At 38.2% G+C, this 26,532-nt stretch overlaps 1 long non-coding RNA gene across 1 annotated transcript in view; it reads left to right on the forward strand.

Moving 5' to 3' along the window:
• Nucleotides 1–1,185: 1,185 nt before the first annotated feature.
• LOC307008378 overlaps nucleotides 1,186–26,532 on the forward strand; it is a 91,084-nt gene continuing 65,737 nt past the window's right edge. The window contains exons 1-4 of the long non-coding RNA XR_013799800.1: nucleotides 1,186–1,287; nucleotides 4,971–5,039; nucleotides 7,097–7,131; nucleotides 20,922–21,034. This is a non-coding gene — a long non-coding RNA (uncharacterized lncRNA). The remainder of the gene's footprint in view (nucleotides 1,288–4,970; nucleotides 5,040–7,096; nucleotides 7,132–20,921; nucleotides 21,035–26,532) is intronic.

Genomic DNA, 26,532 nt, shown 5'->3' on the forward strand with positions numbered 1-26,532 from the left:
CTTCTTGCTGCTCAAATTTCAAATACTTGTTCAGTGTCTGCACTGCAATTTGCAGCACGTTTTAGAAACCCTCCACCTCCCCCAGCTCCACCTGTATAGATCTGCTATGGATAGGCTGATTCATGTACAGCAGCAGCATGTCTTACTTGCTCACAGCAGCGTGTTAACACATTTAAGGGATAGTTCACCCAAAAATGAAAATTAGCTCATGATTTACTCACCCTGAAGCCATCCTATGTGTATATGACATTCATCTTTCAGACGAATACAATCAGAGTTATATTAAAAAATGTCCTGGCTCTTCCAAGTGTTGGGAGTCAATGGGCCTTTTTTTTGGAAGTCCACCAAAGCGTATCTATATTTAAAATATCCATATTTAAAACTTTATCGACTAAAATAACTAGGTTCAGGCATACGGCCTTACGCAAGTCGACTTACGCCAAAAGAGTCGTAAGTCTCATTTTTCATTTTTGGGTGAACTATCCCTTTAACATTGTCATATCCATAAGTCAAACACCTTGAGACTTGTGACTCATCATGACAGAAATATATCAGAGGTCGCGGTAACCAAAAATGTTCTGTAGCAGTGACGGAAAATTCTTAAAGCCGTCCGTCATTTTGACAAATTACGGTGAGTGACCTGCGTGAAGTTAGCCCCCCACCCAACGCAAAAAGTCGTCAAAATATGCTCAATCGTTTGTGCTCCGTTTGTGCTGGTTTGTTCTGTAAAAAGTTTTGTTTGTGCTGGTTTTTTAGATATAAAAATTATATTTTTAGGTCATTCTGAGGTCACTCAGCCCCCCACATGCTCCAAATTAACCCAAAATAGTTTAGTCCGTTTGTGCTTCCTTTGTGCCAGTACAATTTTAGTTTGTGCTGCGTCGGGTTTTAAAATATTAGACACTGAATGAAAGGTAGCTAATTATTGACTTCACCAGCCCCCCACATGCTCCAAATTCACCCCAAATGGGCTCAATTGTCTTCGTGTGGTGCAAAAAGTTTTTTTTAATTTTTTTAACAGTAGCTAGTTGAAGTAGCAAGGTACCGAAACGGCAAACCAAATCACAATATGTGATTATATAATCACAAATGTGATGTACTATCTTGTAACTGTAATTCTCACCCCTGTCCACTTGGTGGCGAATGCGCTCTCTTGTTGACTATCAAGTTAATGGTCAACGAATGGCTTTTCTGAGTTACATGACATTGTTTACAAGCTGTTTTATTGACGTCTTTCGGTTGAAACAATGATTGAGCGATTACATGAGAGACATGATAAGGATTTCGGTAAGTTGGACTGTATCTTGTTAGCCTACATATTTTTGATGTTCACTCATGTTTATTTCGTTCTGTAACGTATAAAGAGGAGGAAGGAATTGCTCGCGCTGCTTGGCTTGGCTTGAACTGCAGTGATCTAGCGCCACATTAAAGAGCGCCAAAACGTTTATTGTTTGAATCTTGTGATAAAATAGACATAATTTGAAAGCTGAGTCTTTCTTTCATTATCTAAATTAACAAAGCACAAAGCTTATTGCGATTTATTGGACTCACATTCATGATGAAACCTGAAAAGTGACGCATCTCTGTTCAACTCTCTCTTAATAAATAAATAAATGCATAATCTATCTAGCCTATGCTTGTCATGTACGTTCGTGAATAACAATGGAAATGTGAACAAAAACAGAGCATATTAAATGGTGTATTATCATTAAAATGTTAAAATTAATATAATGGGTAGGCCAATTATGATCCTGTCCAGACAATGCGGGTGGGTCTAATACGAGACCTCTGATTACACACACACACACACACACACACACACACACACACACACACACACACACACACACACACACACACACACACACACACACACACACACACACACACACACACACACACACACACACTCACTCACTCACTCACTGTCCAGTGAATTTAGCCCTGCATGAAAGAAAACAGCTAACCTCATGGCATCAGTGTGTATTTTGTAATGACTTAGGCTAGGCCTATGACTTTTCAGGAATGCCATGGACATGGTCAAATTGCTATCTCCTTACACAAACAAACACTGTTTTCGGTCACCACATTCAACATATCAGCATCAGTGTAGTAGGAACACTAGCAAGTCTACCAGGACATTTCTGTAATATTTCCCAGTTAGTGATACAGGCCATTTATCACCGTCATGCTCTAGTCTCGCTTCGCGTAAGCAGCCGCAGAGATAAGGCCGTGGACTTAAGGAAGCTACAGACTCATTTTATTTTTAGTCAGATGCTGGTTCAGCTAAAATCCCTCACAATGGCTAATGTTTGGACTATAAAAACATTATTACACTATACATTAACATTATTAACTGTTATTTAAGCACCATGTAATGAAAAGGTCCACAACAAGTAGGTTATTCCTCTCCTGCGGATGTTTACAACAACAACTAAAAAAATGCAGTGCAAAGAGTATGTGACATGCAAATGTATGTGAGGACACACCATGTAAGGCAATTTCTTCCCCTCTCAGCGCTTGCGGGTCTGTGTGTTTAGAAATGAATAAGCCCTGCATAATGTTGTCTTCCTGAGAGCGCTTGTAGTGTGTTTATCCGTTTTGATGAATCATTTGGCACAGCTAGAGTAGCGAAAAAAGGCCATAGCTCCTGTTTTTCCGCTAAGTTTGATGCTCGGCACGTTGGTTTCAGGCTGCACTAGTAGCTGGCGGCCTCAGGATCGAATACGCATATGTCAAAATTATGAGTCATCTAGCTAACAGCGACTCTTGCGACGCTTAGAGGAAGTTCCAACATGTTATTCCGCAATTTAACAAACCACCTGCCCCCGTTTCCTACTTTTTTTTTATCAAGGATAAGCTTCAGCAATCCATTCAAAATAAAGATCTGCTAATCACATGTAGGAGCGGAGCCAAACGATACCACTGTATGTTTCTCTCAACGTGCAGTCGTGAAGTTCTGACGCTTGGTTTATAAGTCATTAAACTTAATGATTGGCATAATGAGGTTGGGATGCTGCCAGAGGGGGGGCCAGGACATCAGGTGGAATTACCATCAGAAGTTCTCCAACACACAGTCACACACCCGCTCTCTCTCACAGACACACACGTCGGCATCCGTCGATAGCTGGAGTCGGTCTCGTCAGGATGATAGCGAGGGCTATCATTACTCGTCAACAAACAAACGTAAAGGGAGCGGAGCGACAGGCAAGAGTGAGGTAGAGAGAGAGGTAAAGAAAGCGAGACGATTCGAGTGGACAGCGAGCTCGCAAAGCACTGTCAGCTTTGAGGAGACGTGACAGATCGCCAGATATCAAAGACACGTGTAGATGTGAACATCTCATTACGGATCCATCTCCTCCTGTGTCTTTCTGCTCAACAGCTATTTATACCGAATTCTTGTCGCTGTCACCAGTTTTGTTTGTTCCTATTGTCTATTACTGCCTTTACTGCTAATTTTGTCTCTGCTTGATTATTTTTCTATGGCACCGTTTGATGTGTTTCACAATAAATGAAATGTGTCTCGAACGTGTCTCACCGAGTTTGGAAAAGAGGGCCGGATGCGGTTATTGTCATTTTTGAGGTTCGTTTTATCGGCGTGATATGAAATGTGCGACGAATAGACGCCGCTATGTTTGTGGAGACTTTTTTAGGAGCATGTTAACTTATCGAGCGCAGATTACAATTCGTGAAAAACAGTTTTCGGTTTGTAAACATCACTATTATTCTACTTAAATACTAAACATAAAAGTATAATTCAAAATGAAAATGATGTAATCATTTACTTAATCAACTGTGCAGAACCGTTAGACTGTTTCCATGAAAATATTGAGCAACATAACTGTTTTCAAAATGTATAATAATAATAAAAAGATGTTTCTTAAACACCAAATCAGCATGTGGCACTGAAGACTGAATAATACTGAAAATTTTGCGTTGCCATTTGGCTACTGGAATAAATTACATTTCGAAATATATTAAAACAGACGAACTGTCAAAAACATTAAAGTCAGAACTCCAAACTTTTAAAGTGTAATTTTTTTTTTCCTTTATATGTCTTTTTCACTAATTACAGAAATAAAATCAGCTACAAATGGAAATTCATGTTAACTGTAATCTGAATCTCTGGAAGGTCCAAGCCACATCTAGGGACAAGAAAATCCTAGAGAACAAAGGAAATCATGACCATCATGATGACCATCATGGTACAGGCAAACAAAAACCCACATTTTCTTCACAAAAAAATAAAGAACATAAATAAATAAATAAATAGTTCTATCCTATTATTATTCAAACTTGGAGGTTATTAGCATGTATAATAATTAAGGGAAAAACACACACAAAAGAACAAATATATAAATAGCCAATGTAAAATCAGCACAAACATGTGACAAGTATAAACCCACACATACAGGTTGTTAGTACAGTATAACCCCTGTCCTGTGATTAATGATGTAATTAGCACTATCCCATGCAGCGCATACACTAGGCTTTTCAAAAATGTCCTAATAGACCAAATGCTACATCAACACACACATTAAGCATGTGTCGTGTAACAGAACCTGCATATACAGAAAACATACCAAACAGTCATTTTGCAGGACTAATTGCATCTTTTCTTCATTTTTGTTCCTCGGGTGAGAAAAGAAATAGTCTAATGAGGCAGATTTGCTCCATTTCTTGGCTGGTTCTCGCTCGTAAGGCTGTTTTCATGCTGGTCCACAGCAAATGTGTAGGTTTGGTTTCAACATTGGTAATGACATTTAAAATCGATCAAAGATGCACCATGTCTCCGCTTCAACATCAAAACGGCCATTTACAGTTGATAAGCTGTTCTTGTTTACACTTAGTATTTATAAGTTGAAAGATGTTTTTTACTCTTATCTTTTTGCACACTTTTTGTCTAAACAATACACTGGAGATAAAAATCTGTGGTCATTTACTCATTACTTTTTTCTTCCATACAATAGAAGTGGGGACCACTGTTGTTCGGATCTCAACGTTTCCCAATGAAACTCATAGGTTAGAATGATATACAGGTGAGTAAATACATTTTCTGATAATTGTTAATCCACTGGTAATTTAATTGTGTTTAAGCCAACACACATCCAGGACTAAACAGCGTGAGCAGTTGCTAGCTAGCTTTAAAAAACGTTCTATTTACATCTATTGTGTGAAATTGGGGGAGAGACGGACGAGGAGGATAACACAACAAAATCGGATGAGCCACCAGTGTCAAAGAAAAAACTATTTACAACCTATAAGAGCATGGTTGTGAGCTGTGCAACAAGGAATTCGGAACGGCTATTGCTAACGTTACACTTAATGGCAAAAATAGCACTGGTCTGCTGGACTTGGTTAAACAAAAATAAACAATATTTTGTTGCTTAATCTTATGTATTCAGTCATTATTCAATGGTATACTAAAAATCCATGTGAAAAAAATTACTTCTCACTGTTCTCAGGTCAAATATTTATATGCGATTAATTTCTATTAATTAATTACAAAGTCTCTAATTAATTAGATAATTTTTTTTAATCGAGTTTTAATCTAATATATATATACTATTTGGCAGACACTTTTATCCAAAGCGACTTACATTGTATATCAAGGTACACATTTTTACATTCTTATCAGTTATTGCTTTCCCTGGGAATCAAACCCATGACCTTGGCGTTGCAAGTGCCAATTCTCTACTGTTTGAGCTACAGGAAAGCTTTATATAGCTGTATATATACAGGGAGAAGTTAGGAGTCGTCGGACTGTCTGCAAAAACCCACCATGACAAGACAGGCCTAGTGAAATGCTCCAATAGCTTTTCCCATTACCCCCACACAACGCATTTACCCTGCTCTCATACACACATACACATAGTGAGCTTTCTGTGTAGAAAACTTTGCCATCTGCAATTTGTCCATGCAGTGTGTGTTTGAGTGGGAACACTGTGTGACAGAGCGGTCTGTGACATGAGGGTGAATGGTTTTGACACTCATTCAACCCCAAACTACTGCCATTATTCTCACCGATGTTTACAGCAACATGACTTTACAAACCTTATTTACCCATCAGCCACAATTAGAGAGTCAGACAGGAGCAATCATTAGGTCTATGTGTTTTACATGTTCGCTTTGTGCATACAGTATATGCTTGTGTCTCAGTTAGTTGATTTTTAAACGATGTTGTTGCTGTTTGTTTGAGTGTGTGAAAGCAGACTGGCATTGATTGTCTCTCTCACACCTTGTATATCCCCTGAATGAAGTGAATTGACACCGTGAACCCACTCAAATGAAACGGCCATCATTCCTGACGGCTGAGAACAGTGAGCTAAGAGTGTGTGTAAATGTCTGTGTGTTTGTGTGTGTGCTACAGCTGAACCACAGCGGATGAGAAGCTGTCATTCTGACACAACCATGGCAAAAGTCACCTGAATCAGCAGTCACGCCAGTTCAAGAATAGCCATGCTATTCTACCTAAAAAAAAGTTACAGCTCAGAAAGCGGTTTAGTTCTCCAATTTAGACAATAACAAAATCGAGATGTATTAAGAGGAAAAAAAATATCAACCATACATTTGCCAAAACAGTTAGTGTTACTGTAAATTCAAATTGTTACAGTAATTGTAAAACTTAAAAAAAAAACTGATTGATATCTAGTGGACTCTGAATCATTCTATCTACACATGTGGGTCATTCATTGACATGTGGTCACAAAGCAGAACAAAACAAGTAATTCATTTAAATTAATATTTCAAAAAGAAAATGTGTCCTTTTGGTTCATGTTACTCCTGTTAAAACCAGAAGAGATTTTGCGGAATGGTTAGACTGTTTTTGTCCACACAATGAAAGCCAATATAAATGTATATATATTATATGAATTATATGATATTATATGATATTAAATGTGATATATATAGACTTTGTCTTCCATGAAACATAAAATAAGGGTTTATTTGAGAAATGTCTGGGTTGTTTTGGGTGTGTGTGTGTGTGTGTGTGTGTGTGTGTTTTTCCCACCCCCACCCCATGGAAGCAAAGTCACAAAAAAAAAACTGTTTGGTTACTAACATTGCTCAAAATATCTTCTTTTATGTTTCATAGAAGAAAGAAAGTCAAAGATTTGGAACCACATAAGGGTGAGTACATGACAAAATTAATTTTTGGGTGAACTTAAGACCGAGTATTTGTCCTGGCAAAGTTATGACTATTGACAGTTACAAAACTATTGCACATATATAGGTGGAATTTATATGGATTCATTCAGATAAGGGACAAAAAGGCTATAAGGCAACTCAAATGCAATACAATAAAATGCGTATATCGCTATTTAAATTTAGTCTGATATGTATTAATATGAAAGGAGATCTGCTGGCACGTTAAACATGTTTGTGTCATGTTTGTGTATGTGTGTTTTGGGGCAGTGCCCATGCTGAGGTTTTGGCTTGTTCTCAGTTACTAAGGCCGGTGCCAGTCGCCCGGTGGTTATGGCACATCGTAAGGGGCCTAATGGAATGGGATCATATCCATGACGATTAACCCAGGAGAGTGGCTCTCTGGCTGGGCCTGGACTGGCTTTTTGCCTAGCAGTTCAGTCAGAGCATAGCTCAGCTACACAAACACAACGAATCGACTGTGCTACACAGACACGATCAGCCAAACACCGCGCTCACATACACATATAAATCCAGACACAAGCCTCATCTATCTGCCCATCGCAACAGCCAGTGGCAGGAATGTTGAAATGTTGCAGTCCACAGCCATTAAGACAGCAGGCTCTACACAATGAAGTACATTAGTATGATTGCTCTGTGTGCAGATAGGCAGCGGGACAATGGTTTGCTGTTTTTTTACTCCAGCCCCCCCATCCCCCCCCCCCCCCCCCCCCTCTCTCAGTGGAAAGTCCAAAAATACCTCTGTATTATCAAATGCATCAGAGATCCTTGACATAACAGCATAAGCTAACCATAACATTGACTACAGACAGAGTCAAATATTTAATGGTTTAATATTAAAATCTACATATTTTGAAGGTCAGTGATGATTAGCTTCAATTTGAGATAGCATAATAAAAAAGTAGGTTTTCAATTCTGGTGCATCCTTGACACTTTCCGTGCTAATTTCAACACCTTTAATGAAACGCAGTCAATTCTTTGTCATGTCATCTTCATTAATTTGAATCTATTTTACATTTACTGAATTACAATAATGAATGACAATAATTTGCTTAATGACTTGTTAACTGCAACAGACCATACTTAACCCTAACTATAAATATACCTTATTCAAAAATGATCAGTATAAACAAAAAACAGTGTTTGAAAGCTTCTGAAATAATAGCATATAATTGTAAGGTGGAGTGTGTCAGAAATGAGGAAGAGGAGGATCTAAGTGCAGTATAGCAGTTCATTAACAAAATAACAAGTGACTTTCAATAACCAATAACATCAAGCAACAGGAACACAGGAGGTAAAACCCATAGTAAATCCAAACGAGGGGCAAAACAGAACTGAAAACAACTCAGACGATACATCCACTAAGGACAACACCAGATGTGAGAAACACTGGGGTATTTATACACAATGGGTGGTTGGCAAACAAGACACACATGGGAACAATCAGGAACTAATCAACAAGAAAAATGACAAAGGACTACAATACATGGCACAAAAATGAATCTGATTAATCTAATTTATTTAGTAAGAGTGAAATAGTTTTCAGTTTAAACCAATCAATATCCACAATATTCTGGATTTTACCTCTTCCAAAAACTTATTTTAGGAGCTTATTTACTGTTAATAAGGAGTTTATAAAAACTATGTGAGTTGTATTCAAACATTTTAGTTTTTATTTGAGTTATCTGAAAATAAATAGCAGTTGAATATAATGTTAACTTTACCTCCAATATTATGGTAATGTACCAAATGAGAGGGTTCCCTCTGTAGTTTACAGCATTAGTTGGGAGAGTTTATTTTTTTTTATTAAGAAAATCAAACTATCGGTTATCAAAGATATTATTCTGATTAATCGTCTATCGGCAGAGACAGTCTGTGCATCTCTAATCATCATAATGTATGTTTTGTCTCACCTTGTTATTTTTCTTGAGAAATATTTTCATTTTAAGATTACACTGTACGGTTCTTAACTAAAGAGATGTCCTCTTTGGGGTAGCTATGATTGCTTGGCTATGCTAACTAAATGAAACCTGTTAGACTGGCACTAACTAGCACAGAAGTTCATGATGATCTGAGTGGGACTTTTCAGCAAGGTGTAGATTTAAAATATACTGGTCTTGTCCAAAATACTCTTGATTCAGTGGATGGTTTTACTGGAGGAGCATACATTTATTTCATGTGAAGTGCAAATATTATGCTAAGGAAGCAACATTTTAGGCCTTAGACAGCAGTACGACAGCAACTTCAGGGAGAGGAGACAAGCAGACAGTCAGAAATTTGTTAAGTGCAGTAAGAGTCAGCACTGAAATCGAAGAGTACACCACAAAGAGAGAGAACATCTCCACTGCCATTCACATTGTTAGAGGAAAAAAAAGAATTGAACAGAACATTTCAGAAGGTCTGAGAGTTCCCGTCTCCACAGCCCACTTCTTTTGTCCACTGCCCAGCTGAGTTCTTTGTCAGAGCAAAAGAGATTTTCCTTTCCCCTCTTTTGTACTCCTCTGTTTCTCCTGTCTCTCTCACTCGCTTTTCAACCGCAGCCTTCACAGGTGTCTCAGAGAGTGATGGGATGAGAAATGGAGGGAGAAGGAAGAGAGAGAGAAGGATGAAACATCTCCAGACCGGTCGGTCTGTCAATTAGACAGAGCACACATTGAACAGAAAAAAGTGCTGAACAGAGAAAAAAAAAGAGACAGAGAAAGAGAGGGGCATGTATTTTGCCCAAACTAAAACCAACCAAAGATTTTAAGAACAATGAGATATAACATTGGAGATTTAATTGGAATTTTACACTTTTATTGAAATTGCAATGCTTTACTTTTACAGTAATTTTAGTTAATTTGTACAGTGTCCCAATGAGAAGGACATATCTTCTATTACAGTATGAGTAATTTTATACCATTATATATATATATATATATATATACAATTTTTTTTTTTTTTCTCGATACCCTAAAAATCTGTGGTTATGTATTTTCATACTGACAGAAAAAGCAGCTGCAGTAAACACATTTTAGGACAGTTCATTCTGAATCCTCCTCCTACCATTAAATATTATTCTTCCCTCATTTTACTTATGGATCCTGGCATATGGAACACATTCACCCCTAGAGTAGTAGCAATGTTCTCCACCACAAGAAGACAGTAAACACAAAAAACTGATATACTTCAGGTTTGTTAGTCAGTAGAATGTCTCTGCGGGGACCATCACAATAAAGTGTTAGCTGAAATTAAGCCTATTAATGACTGATAGTTGACATGTAGTTACTTTGTATGTGTAGAATGTCTGAAGTGGACTAAAATAAAGTGTTACCTATAAAAATGAAAATTTTCTCATTTACTCACCACATATCATTTTAAACCTGTATGACGACATAACATATATTTTGAGAAATGTCTCAGTGTTTGTATTTATTCAAGTATAAAGTCAATGGTAATCAAAACTGTCATGATTGGAACAACATGAGGGTGAGTAAATAATAACAGGATTTGCATTTTGGGATGAACTAACCCTTAAAAACTAAAAGTCTAGAATTGCCCCTGCCAGACATATTTCCTTGCATATCCATGTAGTAGTAATGCATATTTCTGATAATCCATTAAATGTAATAGCCTACTTAACAAATGAAGGGTACTTCAACTCTTTTGATTCTTTTATTTTTATGCGAAACTTGATTGGCACAAACCTTTGGATATTTTTTGTTCAAGATAAATGAGTGATTAGTCTGGCATCAGAGCAAAAACAGCTGCTTCTCATCATAAACACTTGAGATAAAAACAAAACACTTAACAGTAAAACATCATTTATAAATCTGATTGAATGAGTCTCGTTCAGAGGTGTCACACCTGTGACTGCACAAGTTGCAAAGTTGCCTGACAACTAAAAACCCTGCTGCTTCACATATTCCTACCATTCCACAATAAATACTGTTATAGCTCCTGTCCTTAGTGGCTACTACACGATCCATTCAGGTCTGTTAACCCTGGAGCTTGTACAATGAGCGGAGGATTTTCCCCTCTGTAAAGATGAGGTCAGCCTCACTGTGAGCTAATTGATTCACTTTTATTTCCTCAACTAAGCAAGCAGCACACAGCTTTTAAAAAGAGCCCGAGTGTCTCTGTGATTGAACACGCTTGAAATAATTGAGCTGTTGTTTGGTTTGACGTTGCCGAGTGACTCAGTGGTTCGGTATTGAGAGACGAGAGGTAATTGATATTGACTTTTCGCCTGTGCTTTGTCATCAGCTTCCGCAACGGGAACCGTCCCACCTTCTGTTGCAAAAGACCGTGACTATTATCTCCTGCAAGCTTGTCCACTCACACACACACACACACACACACACACACACACACACACACACACACACACACACACACACAGCGCTCTTGCTTTACAGCAACCTCACAATTAGCAGACAGAACGACCATGTTTGCTGACTATAGATGCAACAATCGGACTATTGATGCCCTGAGTGATAGTATTGCGTGTTGCACAGGATTTAGACATACATTAAAATAAAATCCAGGACTTTTTAATCCAGATTTCTGGATCACATCCCATTCGTCCATGGCTTACAGGGAACGGTGACACTTCACTGATTAAAACAATTACAGATCGACAGCAAATGGTGTTTAGACCAATAGACCGTTATTTATTGAACAGCACAATACTTATTATTAGCATCTTACTCACTGCAGAGGGCCTGTGAAAAAGACTGAAGCTAAAGTAAAAGTAATTTTTTTTTGTGGCATTGTAATAGAGCATATAACCAGTAGAGACAAGCACCAGCCGTGTGTTGAAAGCAAGGGGATTTTCATAATGTGACGGAGTATTAAGGAGCTATGGTATGGATTGGACCTGTAATCCACACTCATGCCAAAACCCACCCGCTGTCTCTGTCACTACACCACACTGATCTGCGCCGTTACCTGCCCTGCCAGGAGAGAAGAAGAATTGTAAGGGATAGAATAGAAGATAGTGAAGGAATTAAATGAATTATGTTAGAGGGGGAGGGGGAGGGGGGGGGGGGGTGGAAGGAGAGCAACATCATAAGTACTTAGAACATAAAGCACTGTAAATCTCCAAAGGTGTAGAATAATAACTCTCATTGAAGAAAACCAATCTCATGGGAACAAAAGAGCTCGGCATTGTGCATTTCTGTTTCGCTATTGTGCCTAGTAATTGTTCTCTTTCTATTTAATTGATCTAGATACAAGGCCCAAATTTCCCCTCGGGTTTGCCTTTCAGTAGGAAAAAAATCAGTATTTGAATTGTAAAGTAATTTATGCTTAGATTGAATAGAGTTAGTCAATTTGGTTGAAATATGAAATATGCATTTAAGACAACAGATTATTGATATCAGTGAAAAGCACAACTCATTAATGGTTTGAAAGACACAAACACAATCATGTTAGCACAGCTCCTTGGGATATGTAAAACAGTAATCTTCTATTTTAATATATTTTAATTTGTAGTTTATTCCTGTGATGGCAAAGCTGAATTTTCAGCAGTCATTACTCCTGTATTCAGTGTCAGTGATCCTTCAGAAATCATTCCAATATGCTGATTATGCAATAACTTTCTTATTATTATCAAACTGTGCTGCTTAATATTTTTGTGGAAGCAGTGGTTTTTCAGAATTATTTGATGAAAGGAAAGTTCAAAAGTTTTGTGACAATATATTTCTGATAAATTTAATGCATCCTTGTTTAATAATAAAAATAAAAAAAACCTCATAAGAGGATTCATCTTCGGAACACAAATTAAGATCATTTTTATGAAATCCGATGGCAGAAGGGGCTCCATTGATAGCTATTTAATTAACACTTTGAAGAAAAACGTAGTTAAAACACTGTGACTACAGTGGTTCAATCCTAATTTCACGCAAGCGTCGTGGTGCTCTCGTGAATGCTCGTGAATCTCGTGGTGCTCTTCTGACTGATACAGAAGAGAAGAAATGACTGAATAAAGTAATTTTTTTGTTTTTTTTTATGCCCAAAAAGTATTCTCGTTGCTTCATAAAATAAAGTTTGAACCACTGTAGTCACATGGACTATTTTAACAATGTCTTTCCTACCTTGTTGGGCCTTCAAAGTGTTAACCCCTTAGGCCGGTGACACACTGGATGCGTGCCGTGAGCGTCTCAGCTGCGTGGCGTGTCCGTTTTTATTTCGGCTCCCATGTTAACAGGTTAGAGCTTGCACACTGCTTGCGTGACACGCGCGTCTCAGGCGCGGCTCGAGCCGCGCGGAAAACGCGTGCATGCTAGAAATAGAACCGACGCCTATTTTTCACGCGACACGCAAGCGTGTTGGAAGCGTTTCCATGCAAAATATAATAGGAAAATATGTTTATATGTCATTTTGTACACAAATACATATTAATTAATGACATTTTGATGTTTGAAAGTCTATAGGTTGACATAAATTCAGATATAAATGTAATTTAAAAAACAACAAAATTAATAATTATCGATTTTCAAATGCACCTGTCAAACATAGGCTATTTTGCCGTCAATAGGCTACTGTTGACGGTGTTCTTTATCAGTAGGCTTTATATGTATGTATGCTTAACATAAAGTATAGCCTTCCACAACTCTCTCCCCATATGTGAACAAGGGTGATCCAAATCACGCGACTTGACACTTTCAAGTAGGCTACACTTCGAGTTTGCAATGATGGACGACGGCAGGTTAATTGAAGAGGTGAAGAAACTCTGTCACCTACTCTGTCCCTCTGTCACGTATAGCAGCAGCAGCGCGCCAGCGCCGCGCCAAGCACGGTTCTGGTGTGTAAAGACAGAGAAAACGCGACGCAGCCGCCACGCAGCTGACACGCAACAGAAACGCCACGCTTACGCCACGCATCCAGTGTGTCACCGGCCTTATATTGGCAGCCATTACATACACAGAAATATCCTATACTAAACCTAAACTAATCTTGACAAACTATATTTAATTTGAAAGCTTACAATCTAATCTTACGCTTAAGGGGTTAATTAAATAGCTGTCAATGGAGCCCCTCCTGAAAAAAAGTGTGTTCTGAAGACGAACGAAGGTAATTAATGACAGAATTTTCATTTTTGGGTGAACTAATCCTTTAATATTATGCATTTAAGAAAAGATTATTGATATCAATGCCAAGCACAATTCGGTAGTGGTGGAAACAAATAAACAAAATCATGTTCCCAAAGCTCCGTGGGTGTCATGGTTATTTCTCATACACTTCTGCAACTTTTCAGACAGGGTTGAACACACCAATGGTTTTCAAACCGAAACTTTCGCATTACCAGATTGGGATTTTCACGGCTGACAGTGGGGCGTTATTGTGATGGAAAGGGGTGGATTTGGTTTCCTGAGTTTAGCGTCGACTGCTGTAAAAAATACAGTGACTTGAAATCTTTCAAAGCAGGTTTTTTTTTTAAACCCCAGCATCACAAGCAGTCTACACGTACCTGAAACAGAGATGTTTGAGTCCTAATTTTACTGCCTCTGTCACACATGCTTCGTTTCCTCTGTACTTTGTTCCTCTCTACAACTCAAGCTATTCAGTCGCTCCCAAAAGGTAATGAACCAGTTAGTGTCTACTCCCTCATAAATTAAGTTTTTAAGCAGCTCTTGTTCTCGGTTTAGGATGCTAATGGATAAATGTAGAGGTCATGTTCGATTACAGTCACAGAATGAGGGAGCCCATAGTGGAATTGAATGAAAGAGTAATGAAGTAGTGTTTTAAGGGATCAGAAGCCAGATCGGCTCGGTCCTGGAGCTCAGCACAGCATGTTCGACACTGGGGAAAGCACGAGCTAAGGCTTATCTTTAATTGATGCGCTAAACCCAGAAACTCCGCCAACGGAAAACACAACAGCTGCAATAGAGTTAGCGAGAGAGAAAATGGAGTCAGAGAGGCGATAGCAGGAATGTAGCGGAGAAAAGACAGTAGAGAATTAGACCGGAGAGTGTGAGACGTAAATAAATAGGTTCGGTAGAGAATAGCATTTCTAAGGATCCACAATGACAACTCTGTCGTGTCAGATTAAGTATGTGGGATGGAAGATTCATGGCTGCGTGGTGATCAAGGCTGAGATTTGTGCGTTAATGTGCGGCTCAGCGGGACCTGCTCGTTCAGGTTGCTGTGACGGGGCTCTGATGAAGAGCCACTGTGGCTGATGGGAAGGAGTGAAGATGGCCGCCCTGGGGCATACACCAGTAGCATTAAGGCTGATGGATATGGTGCCCCTCACAAGCTCTCAGAACATGCAGGAATGCCACAGGCCACAGCTAATGCAGGGAGCCGAGGGAACGCGGAGAGGTTTCAGACGTACTTGTACTGTGGGCAGATGCGTTATAGCGAGAGAGTGCAAGAGACAGATTTCTGCTTCATTTTCATTTTCATTGTCTTGACAGTGTTGAAATTAACATTATAAAATAGAATCCAGGCTTGTTGAATATAGGTTTAAAAATCTATAGTATGTAATTTTTGCACCAAAATGAATTCTTAAATAAATACGTGTGTGTGTGTGTGTGTGTGTGTGTGTGTGTGTGTGTGTGTTTGTGTGTGTGTGTGTGTTGAACGTGATTTCATCTTTGTTTGGACAACATTCCAATCAACCAATCAGATTTGAGGGAAAAAATTACAGTTTCTGTCAAGTTTAGGCTTACAACCAGGATTAGATGCTTTTACATCAGTGTTATTCACCTATAATTTCCCTCTGATTTTAGAAATACGTTATGGGTAGGGTTAGGTGTAAGGGTACGGGTTAGGACAACATTTTCGGACAGGAATGCTGTCAATTTTGGTTGATTTTGAGGTTTTCACAAAAATGAGTTGAGTCCCAATGCTCCAAATAGCAATTAAACATCTATAAGTATCTCTATGTGTGCATTTTCTGAAAGGAGTACCTTTCCTTTGTCCATGAAAAATCCTGTTTTTCTCTGCTCGCTTTCTTGACTGGAGTTTCCTCTCAGCAGTAGTTTGGTATCGTTGGAAAGGGCAGTATTCCAACTTTGTGAATATTCATAGCAAATTCTCAATGGCATGAGTCTGAACCAATAAAATGTGATTTTCAAACTCATGCTGATCATGATCAACAATCTTATTCGCGCTGACTGATAGAGCTGAAGCGTTTACACAAAGATCCATCAGACAGCGCACAATCCAGATATACACATACTGTATAAATTACAGTATTTAAAAATATCTGTCTTGGCGAGAATTCACGCAAATATAATCGGTTATGTCTTAAATAAACGTTTGGTTAACTGTTGAGGAACATCCGTGCGGAATTTTTTTTTTTTTTAAATATGTTAATCAAACAATTGTGGTATCATGGAAAAAAAAGTTAAATATATGTGATGCGATCTGGGAAAACCCACCACATGGTGAAATTTGACATATTACAGGTTCTGTTATCATATTAAAGCTGATTTCAAGCCCTTTCCAAATCTGTTTTTATGTCTTTCATCGTTTGTCTGTAACAAAAGTTATGGTTATCTGAAGTCGGCTGATTGCTATTATTTTCAGGAACAGAATTTTGAGAAAAGCAGGTTTAATTAACGGTCACGTCCTGCTAGCGGGGCGACTGGCGCTCTTTTTTTTATTGCCTTTTTTTCATATCACATATTTTAGTAATCATCATAGATTAGGTATCATTCGAAAGCTTACAAACTCAAAATTCATCCTGTGAAAACCGGTTTGAAATTGGACGATTGAGAGGCGAGCAAGATCTTTTAAGCGAGCAGCTAGACTCCGTTGTTCTCTTGTGCTCCACATCACACGATAACATTGGATAAAAAAATAAAAACTTGCGTCCCGTTATAGTTTACACAGGACTGGCTGGACCTTTTTCCTGTTGTGTGGTTTATTTTGATTGGTGAACTGTCTTTGTAGTGTTAAGAGAAGGAGAGCTATATGGGTGATTTTTTGTTTTTTTTTGCACCTCCGTTCCGGAGTGCAAAACGGAGTGCGTGTTCTTAAAGAGAAAGACACCGTCTTTTCAGCTTGCCACTAATAAATCGTTATTTTTCTGCACTAAACTAGTGAATTTTCCCAAGATATATTCAGAGATGATAGACAAGATGTGATAGAATAATATTTTAATGAAAACCCAATTTTTACAAAGAACTGACATTCAATTTATTTTAGATATTTGGTTTTGACTTGGTGTGTGCCAAATTTGGTGGTATTATCAGGGATTTAAAGGTATGGTTGATTCAAGGTGATTTTGTTTTAGAACCTTCAGACAATTTTAACTCTTTTTTTAATTGACCGATTTTTTTTTCATAGAGAATGTGACAAAATTTTGCTAATTCCAACACCTTTTGCCAGCATGGGTCACATATGGGACATATGTCTTAAGGTTGGCCCACACTAAAAGATTTGAAAAATCGTATCAGATTTTCAAAATGTGAAAGACCACAAACATGATTAGAAAAAACCCATTGATTTAACAGTTTTGTTCCGATAGTGTGTGGAGTGCCGCGATGTGACCAATACAGCACTCCTGACTCCTAGAGTGTTGGCAATGTATTTTTAGCATATATTGTACATGTAATGTTAAACAGGGTCCCAAGGTTACAGAATCATTGCCTAACATGAACTCACAGTGTGGGCCGTCTGGCTCCTTGAGTTGACTTTGCCTTAAGAACATTTTCCATCCTCCTAAATAGACAGATTGAGCTTATGAGGAGCTCAAGTCAAAATGAAGCGCAGACAAGATGAACTATAACCACCACAGTACCACAAAGTCATATCCCGAATGACCGCTGGCTAATTGTCTGAGTTGGAGTGTGTGCATGTACCAGCAAGCTAAATAAATGAGGATACTGAGTGGCAGATCGCACTCCGCTGTATCTTTCTGTCTGTCTGCTCGGCACAGATTGTTTGTTGGAATTGCTGTCACACCCGTTTATTCTCTCTCTCTCTATCTCTCTCTCTCTATCTCTCTCTCTCTCTCTCTCTCTCTCTTTCTCTCTCTCTCTCTCTCTCTCTCTGGGCCGTGTAAATGTGGTATTTGTCTGTGTGTTGACACTAATTGGAGAATAGCTTTAGGCCTCCCCTGAGCGCTAGCCTCTGGAGCACAGCCTTGATTTGTGGCATCTTAAGAAAGTTAGAGAGAGGGGGATATGGGAAGAGAAAGAAAGAGGATGAAAAGAGGGGAATAGTAAAAAAATGGAACAAATGAGAGGAGGGGCGATGGGAGACTAGAGGTGAAGGGTTGGGGGCGAAAAGGAGAGAGGATGAAACAGATTATTTTGAAAGGCATGTGTCCGAGTTGGCCTACTCTTATTGTTCTCTGCATGAGGGAAGACTATTTCTATACAAATTGGTACATTTTATACTTCTGTTTTGATGCTAAAAGTGTCAGTGGTTTGTATTCGAGTGTGTGTGAGTGGAGTAGTGGAAAAGAAAAGAGATCAAGAGATTTGAAATGGGCACTTGAGAGAGTGAGAGGGAGTTATTTTGAGATGAGGGAGGTCTTATGTAAATGCCGGTGGTGTCTATGCCTAATTTATGATAGGGGATGTCTAAGAGGGTGAATGTAGGCCAACATCTCTTCCACATGACCAAACCACACTCAAGACCACACAACCCCATCACACACACACACACACACACTTTGTTTTCTATCATGGTGGAGAGATGCGTACGTCTATAATAATCTGGATGCAAATTTATACATTTCAAAATGCTCTCTGTCCACACTACACTCTTAGAAACAAAGGTTCTAAAAGGGGTTTTGTAGCAATGCAATAGAAGAACCATTTTTAGTTCCCCCATAAACCTTTCAGTGAATAGTTCTCAAAATAACAATTTTTTCTTAGAGTGAAGAACCTTTTAATAAGCTAAAAAACATTTCCCTGCCAAACCTTTTGTATATTGAAAAGGTTCCATGGATGTTAAAGGTTCTACGGCATAAATGTCAATAAAAAACATTTATTTTTAAGAGTAGCATTTTCAGGCATTTTCTAAAAGTTTCTTGTCCACACCGAAATGTCAGAAAACACAAAAATAATATTACCAATACCATGTATGCGTATAAGGTGATAAAAGCTCATCGAGATGATATTGAGAGACCCGACATAGCCTAATAAAGTTTTTACACTAATATTTTTCACAATATTTTTATTAGCAAAATATCTCATCACTTACTGAAGCATTCAGTTCGCACTCAATTGCCACTACAAACATTGTATAAAACGCAGTTGTCCTTATGTTTTGCCGCAGGACAGCAATTGTGAGTACATTTTCTGTCATCTCTGCAGGAATGTAATATGAAGATTGTACAAAGTAACATTTATCTTTAACAACACTGTGAAAGTAAATAGCAGCCATATATCAGTATAAACATAGATATATATGTCACGACAAAACATGAGTAATTTTTTTTCAAATATCTCAGTTTTCACACTCCAACGCAAAAACGCAATTTTCTAATTTATACACTTGGGAGAGCTTCATAACAACTGGAAAATGGAAGCCCAGTCTTTAAGTTAAAAGAGTCAATTATCTATTCGTTTACACAAGAAAAACTTAGCGGTTTACTTGGAGTCCATCTTGGTAATGTCTCTGGGAGCTATTATAAAAGTATGGCTCCTAGCCTCCTACTGTATCTACTTTAATAGAAAAATAATAATTTTATCAATTGGGCTGCCCAATCCAGACAAGGTACAACAAATTTAAAGAATGCATCAGAAAAGATTTAAATCACATTCCCAAAATCGCCAAAGCACACCACAAACTACCTCACCACCGCAACTTAAAGGCCTGGTTTCACAGACAGGGCTTAGATTAAGCCAGGATTAGGCCTTATTTCAATTAGGACATTTAAGAAGCTTTATAAACGTGCCTTCAAAAAAAAAAAAACATTACTGGTGTGCATCTTGAGACAAAACAATGACACTGACATATTTTAAGATATGCCGGTGCAAGTTGCTTTCAGTTAAAACAGTTTAACATCCATTTTAGTCTGGGACTATGCTTAAGCCTTAGCCGGGGGAAAGTGTATCTCATTTCTAAAATAAGCCACATCAGTAAATCAGTAAAAGTGTGGCCTTTAGAAAATAATGTCATGTGTATGAGGGCAGAGGATACAGTCGGGTTTCCGGTTTTCCACTCTTTCCCCTCTTTCTCTGTCCTTCGTTCTAAGTGTGTTCCCCTCAAGGGACTTGTCTTGCTCCTTGGCAAGGGGCTAATTTAGACGCCTCTAATCAATATGCTCACAACTTATTTAACTAATGAGCAGTGCTTGCCATTGGGGAAGACATTTGGAGGACCTGCTATGCAGCCAGACTTTCCAGTGCTTAACCACTGCATGTCTGGGATAAAAACTGTTGCCGAGGGAAGAATCAACTACTGTAGTTATTAAAATTCTTCTTCTCTGTATAATAAATATATAAAACACCACACTGCCTCACACAGCCTGCGGTATTTTAAATGATTTTGTGAATTTATGCAGAGAGCACAAATTTTCTTTGACTTCAATAGCAAGAGAAATTGACAATACTGCAGGTCACTTTTAAAATAAAATATGTTATTGAAAATTTGAAATGGTGGTCAGCATTTGGATTACCACAGACTCCTTCCAAGTCTTTATTATGCATGAACTTTTAAATGAGAATTTTCCATTTTTAGGTTTAACTGCCTATTATTGTCTCTATACTGTCATACTTTTAAATTACATTGAGTTAGACTCACTTTATGATGCATATTAGTATTAAAGCACACTAAAGGACTTTTCCTTTTCGGTCGCCCTACAGGTTGGAAGCGGAATTGTCCATTACCGCTGTGGTAAATACCGCAGCGTACTGTCGAACGCACGCTCGCTGTTTATCCAGCACCGGCTTTGGAATGAACGATGTCCACAGACAAGGTAGAGTATGTTGCATGATTTCATGAAAGTATGATGTATGTATTGCGACATCAGAAACGAAGAAAAACTAAATAATGACTGTTGTAACGCTTGACGTAAAGCAAGTCAAATTTGTAGTTTTCTTATGTCTCATTCGAACTACAGAAACGCAACCCGGTCTGGCAAACTTTTATAGTGTGGTTATAGCAGATATAGGGCTGCAAAGCAAATCCAGAAGTGCCTTTCACCCGGTTACGACTTGACGAACCACTGATACGGTTTTGGACACATTATTTTAAGGTAAAAATGTTCTTTAGTGTTGCTTTAAATACCACATGAGATGTTTTTTTTTTCCTGTGTTTATGTACAGTAATTATATACAGACATATGCATTTTATTCCCATACCGTATATTCAAGCACTTATTCTGTTTAGCCATTTTCATCACAGCCATGAAGTTAATAATAATACAAAATCTAAAATAGTCTCTTCATAAAACAGAAAATGAATGAGTGAGTGAACGAACAAAGTTACGAAAAATCAAGCGAACAAAATTAACAAATGTGTTTTTGTAAACAAGTACAAGATGATTCTTTAATATTTTATGTTCAATTTAATTTTAATGTACGCTGCTTACTAGCATATGTGGCCTCAATGCAAATAAAAGTTCAGTGTCTTTGTTGTAAATCTCTACTACATGGACCCTCTGAAGTACAATTGTCGTCGTATTCTACAGAAAAATGTATTTCTAAAGAAAAAAAATCTTCAGGTGTGGAAATTCTTTGCTTCTGAGTTCTGTGGCCATATAATCTATACAATGATACCTATGTGTCAAGCACCATAAAATGTCGACCTTGGCGACCAAAAAAAGGTGTTAAAGGGGAGGTAAATGAAAGAGCAAGATGGAGAGAGGAAAGAAAGAGAGTGCACAATAAAGCTGAGAACAGAAAATAGTGTTGACAGAAATAGAGTCGATAGAAAGTGCTGACCATAAGACATGATCTTTTTTTTTTTCATGGCGCACACGTCGGCAATTTTTTCAGCCTTATAGATCTGGTGCGTGTGTAAAACGCAGAGTTATATCCTTAAAGTTTTCGCTTCCAATACAACTCTAGTGAGAAGTTTGAGAGAGTTATCCGCACTGAGCTCATGCAATCAACTACCACACACAGCGCCAAGAAGAGGTGTAAGCAGGTAAGGAGGACACAAGATATGAAAATTAGGATTACCCACCTGCCGAGACCCCTAATTGCCATCCGTGTGCCACTCAAAGCCACAGTGCTTTTCTTCTTCCCAATAAATGTAACCCTCTTGAATTAGACATTAACAGGAGAGAGTTCGTTAAAGCTCAAATTAGCATTTGAGGTCATTATAGATCAAAGCTTTTTAAGATAGGACTCAATTTTGAAGTTTTTCAACCTGGCTCAGTGATTAGGGAAAGAAGAAAAAATAAGTCAACTTGTTATTTTACATGCAAATAAATGCAAGATGTGTTAGAATGTCTCTTTGAATGCATGCTTTAAATGAGTTTCCATGTGTATGTGAACAGAAAGAAGGCAGACAAGGGCTCTGATTGGCTAGATACGGTCCATGCTGGAGATCAAGTGGGATCATAACTGACCACACCCACTGTGATTCCAGTCATGTCACGGCCATTCATAAACATTCTCACACTGAAAATGTTTGAAAGTTGCATTTTTACCACTTTGACAGTTATTTTTGCTTTAAACTTAAACATAAGCATTTTGAACAGCAAGCAATTTCTCATAAACGCCAATTTCGGACATATACATACATTTTTACAGTCCCAGAATCAATTAGATGCAATACTGTACGCAATAGTAATTTACTGTACGCAATAGTAATTTACTGTAATTCCTCTTTAGGACACTGCTCTCTGTGAATCTACATGTGTTAAGACTTCAAGAAAATGAACAAGAGTCGTTTCTAGGGGTGTAACAATATATCGTGTCACAATATATTGCAATACAAAAATGCAACAATATAAATCGTGGATAGTGACAATATTTATTGTGTTTATTTATCCTGATAATTCCAAATGTCTTATGTTACCAGTAAAAAGTGGCCTTATATATATTTAAAATATATCTAGTGAGTGACAGAGTGCAAGCATATTCATCTAAAATAATTCTGTATTTTCAGCTTCAGAATCATGCATATTTTTATTCTGGTGTCACCGTTGTCCTGTGCATTGGGTTATCAGCACCAAGTCCAAGCCTATCCATTTAAACCCACAATGTAATATCAAATTTAGTATTTTAACCAACACTACATTTTTTGTTATTACTATAATATCGTATTGTGAGTTCAGTATCATGATATGTATCGAATCGTGACATGAGGGCATCGTTACACCCCTAGTCGTTTCACGTTACATTGATAATATAGATTGCATGTACACTCTATGAAGAGTCTATAAAAAGAGGGCACAATGTACTGTTTTGTAATGTTTTATATGTACCGAGTGTAAGGAAAGGTCAGTTAACGTAAAATTTCCGGGGAGAAAATTACCTGTACTTTTTCTACAGATTTGTTTCTTACAGTGTGTTGCTCAATTTAAGACAATGCGTTCTCATTGACATTAAAAGAAAAATGGATCTACTAAATTTTTCAATTTAAAAATCTCATCAAATTTAATGAGAGATTAGTGAAGATTACATAAATGTATTGCGTCAGATTACTGTGCTGCCATACATATGCTCAGAGTGTGAGCAGGCCTAAAACAAGCATACGCATTTTGAAGTTTTAAAATTCAGGCGCACAGCTTGGCAGCACTTTAAGGATGCCATCGCGGCTTTCATTACCAGCAACGCTCATGTAAAGAAAATCTCCAACAAAGAGGGAATTTCTTCCTTACATATCCGCCTGTGATAAAATATGTGTTACAATATTCTCTGGTCTCCTCAGCGGCGCAGAGACACAGCGCTGTCATTTATCCAACACAAACGGCATGCGCTCTGTTTTAATCATAGCTTTCTCCGAGCAGGTCTTAATGCACAATGTTCGAACCCTTCCTTGACTGGCATGCATGTCGTGGGGAGAGGCAGCTTAGCAAGTTCAGAAAGGCCAACTATTAAGTGTGACAGGCTAACTCTTCAAAGAGCCTGCATCTCGTTAGAGCTCACCACAGGAGTCGGAAATAAATAAATAACCTTTTTATGAAAAAAAAAATTCAACACTCTGACACCTAGTTTGTCTAACAATGTGCCTACTGCCTGGGTTTTAAAAGATTAAAATGTCTGTCTTTTTGCCTATTTTTTTGTTCCTATCTCATTAGCACACGTCTTTCGTGACTTATCGCTGTCGAGTGTATTTGGAAATATTATATTTCATAGAGAGGGTTAGTAATTTGCAATCCTTTAAGAGAATCCTACGCACAAAGACATGTGAAATTCATATACACCTTTTTCCACACTCCATTTCTTCCCTTGGCGGTAGCCGTAAACTCAATTTTAACAGCCAATAACTCATAAATGAATGACATACAGAGCAAATATATTGCTCCTCTGCAGTAATTAGAGGGCAAGAGCCCAGATAAGCGGCATGCTGACCTGACCCTCCTGGGAGGAAAAGATGTGTTTTTCCCTTTATTTGGCAGAGGAGTCAATCAGTGGCCCTAGTCAGAAAAGAAGGCGGTCAGCAGGGCCACTTCAGGTTAGACCTGTGGGTTTTTGTTTGCTTCGGAACAAATAATAAGAGCTTCTGATATAAGATTTCACCAATGCACAACTGGGCAATAAACATCTAACTTATTTAGCTATTAGCATTCACACTGATTCGTATAGGAATCTGACTAAATGTCCAACATGATAACTTAACTCTGTAATAATGCTCTAACAAGCTCAAATTTCAGCGCAGTCAAAAAGTCAAATGCCACATCAGCGGCTGATGGTGCACTGAAAGTAAACGGCTCACAGCTGTGTTTAGCAGAATTATCACTCTCTGTGTTCATAGCCTTGCTAAAGGACACACTCAATGGGAATAGCCAGCACATGTGGGGAATTATTGACTGAGCGATGGTGACATTTACCTAGTTTTATTTCACATTAAAAATGGCAACAGACCATGTTGGACAGCATGAAAGTTAATCCGTTTTAAGCGTGTGGACCGTGAGGTAGTGTGTGTTCGTGTGCGAGTCGGTCGGCAGTGTGTGTTTGTCGAGTACATTATTGTCATCCTGTCTGCGAGGTGGGAAATAACTGGTAGCTTGTATCCGTGGTGTGGATCCGGGGTAGATGGAGAAAGGTCTTGTTGCTCTTCAGAGGAAACTGCTAATGCCAGCCATGTGTAAGAGAGGATAAGGGACCAAAATGATGATTAAGAAAATGAATGCGGCAAGATGGCAATAAGAAAGCTCAAATCAAATGTCAGTGCTGTTTTAACGCTCTGGCACACATGCTGACAATTACTAAGAATTGTGTATTGGAGATTTATTTAAGTTCTTGTTACCTGTATGTGTGTGCTTATCAGTGTTTGGAATAACGGCATTTAAAAGAACGGCGTTTGGTAACGACGTTATTTTTTCAGTAACGGGTTAATCTAACTAATTACTGTCCCCATCGTTACAACGCCGTTAACGTTACTGGACGTTAAATGCGGTGCGTTATATATACATTGATTGAATAAACTGTATAATCCGATTCCGATCCCTGGCTCACAGCTAGTGAGGAGGTGGGTTAATAACGATGTAAGCGATTATGATTGGCTAAGGCAGAGCCATGTTTCATGGTAGCCAATCAGGGCCAGTGTTTTTACACACATGCCAGCACACGCGCCAGGCGCCACACACACACACACAACCGCTAAACAGATTTGACGGAGCAGCAGAGATGGCGAGTCAGGAGCAATCCGTTGAAAAGTTGGTGGAGATATAAGCACTACTTCAAATTCATTGTGGTCAAAGGCAAGAACGTGCATGTAATGTGTACATTATGTCCATGAGCGAAGACTTTGTCGACATCCGTTGTAAGCAACTCTAATTTAATGAAGCATCTCACATTGACACGCGCATCTACAAAGCTAGTGGCAAAAACCACCGATACCTCCACCACAGAGAGTTTGATTTAATTTGCTAGAGTTAAATGCACTTTATATGGTGTAACTGTTTACTTTTCTTACAAAGATAATACTTGAAGTGCAGGATAAACCTCTTGCTGTCTGTCGACGTGCAATAAATATCGAAAGTTATGTACAAACACCCGTCTGTTCTACTCATTTTTAACTAACTTGTGAAAACTGCTCACAAAAATCCAAATTCTTTGGATTATAGCAACTTTTTACAGTAACGCAAATAGTTACTTTCCCTGGTAACGAGTTACTTTTATTATAGAGTAATTCAGTTACTAACTCAGTTACTTTTTGGAACAAGTAGTGAGTAACTATAACTAATTACTTTTTTAAAGTAACGTTCCCAACACTGGTGCTTATACAGTATGTGTGTACTGCGGAAATGAGGACTGACTGAAAGTGGGATTACAACTTTCCTTGCAAAAAAAATAA

This window comes from Phoxinus phoxinus, assembly GCF_949152265.1.
Source record: "Phoxinus phoxinus genome assembly, chromosome: 12".
Lineage (NCBI taxonomy): Eukaryota > Metazoa > Chordata > Actinopteri > Cypriniformes > Leuciscidae > Phoxinus > Phoxinus phoxinus.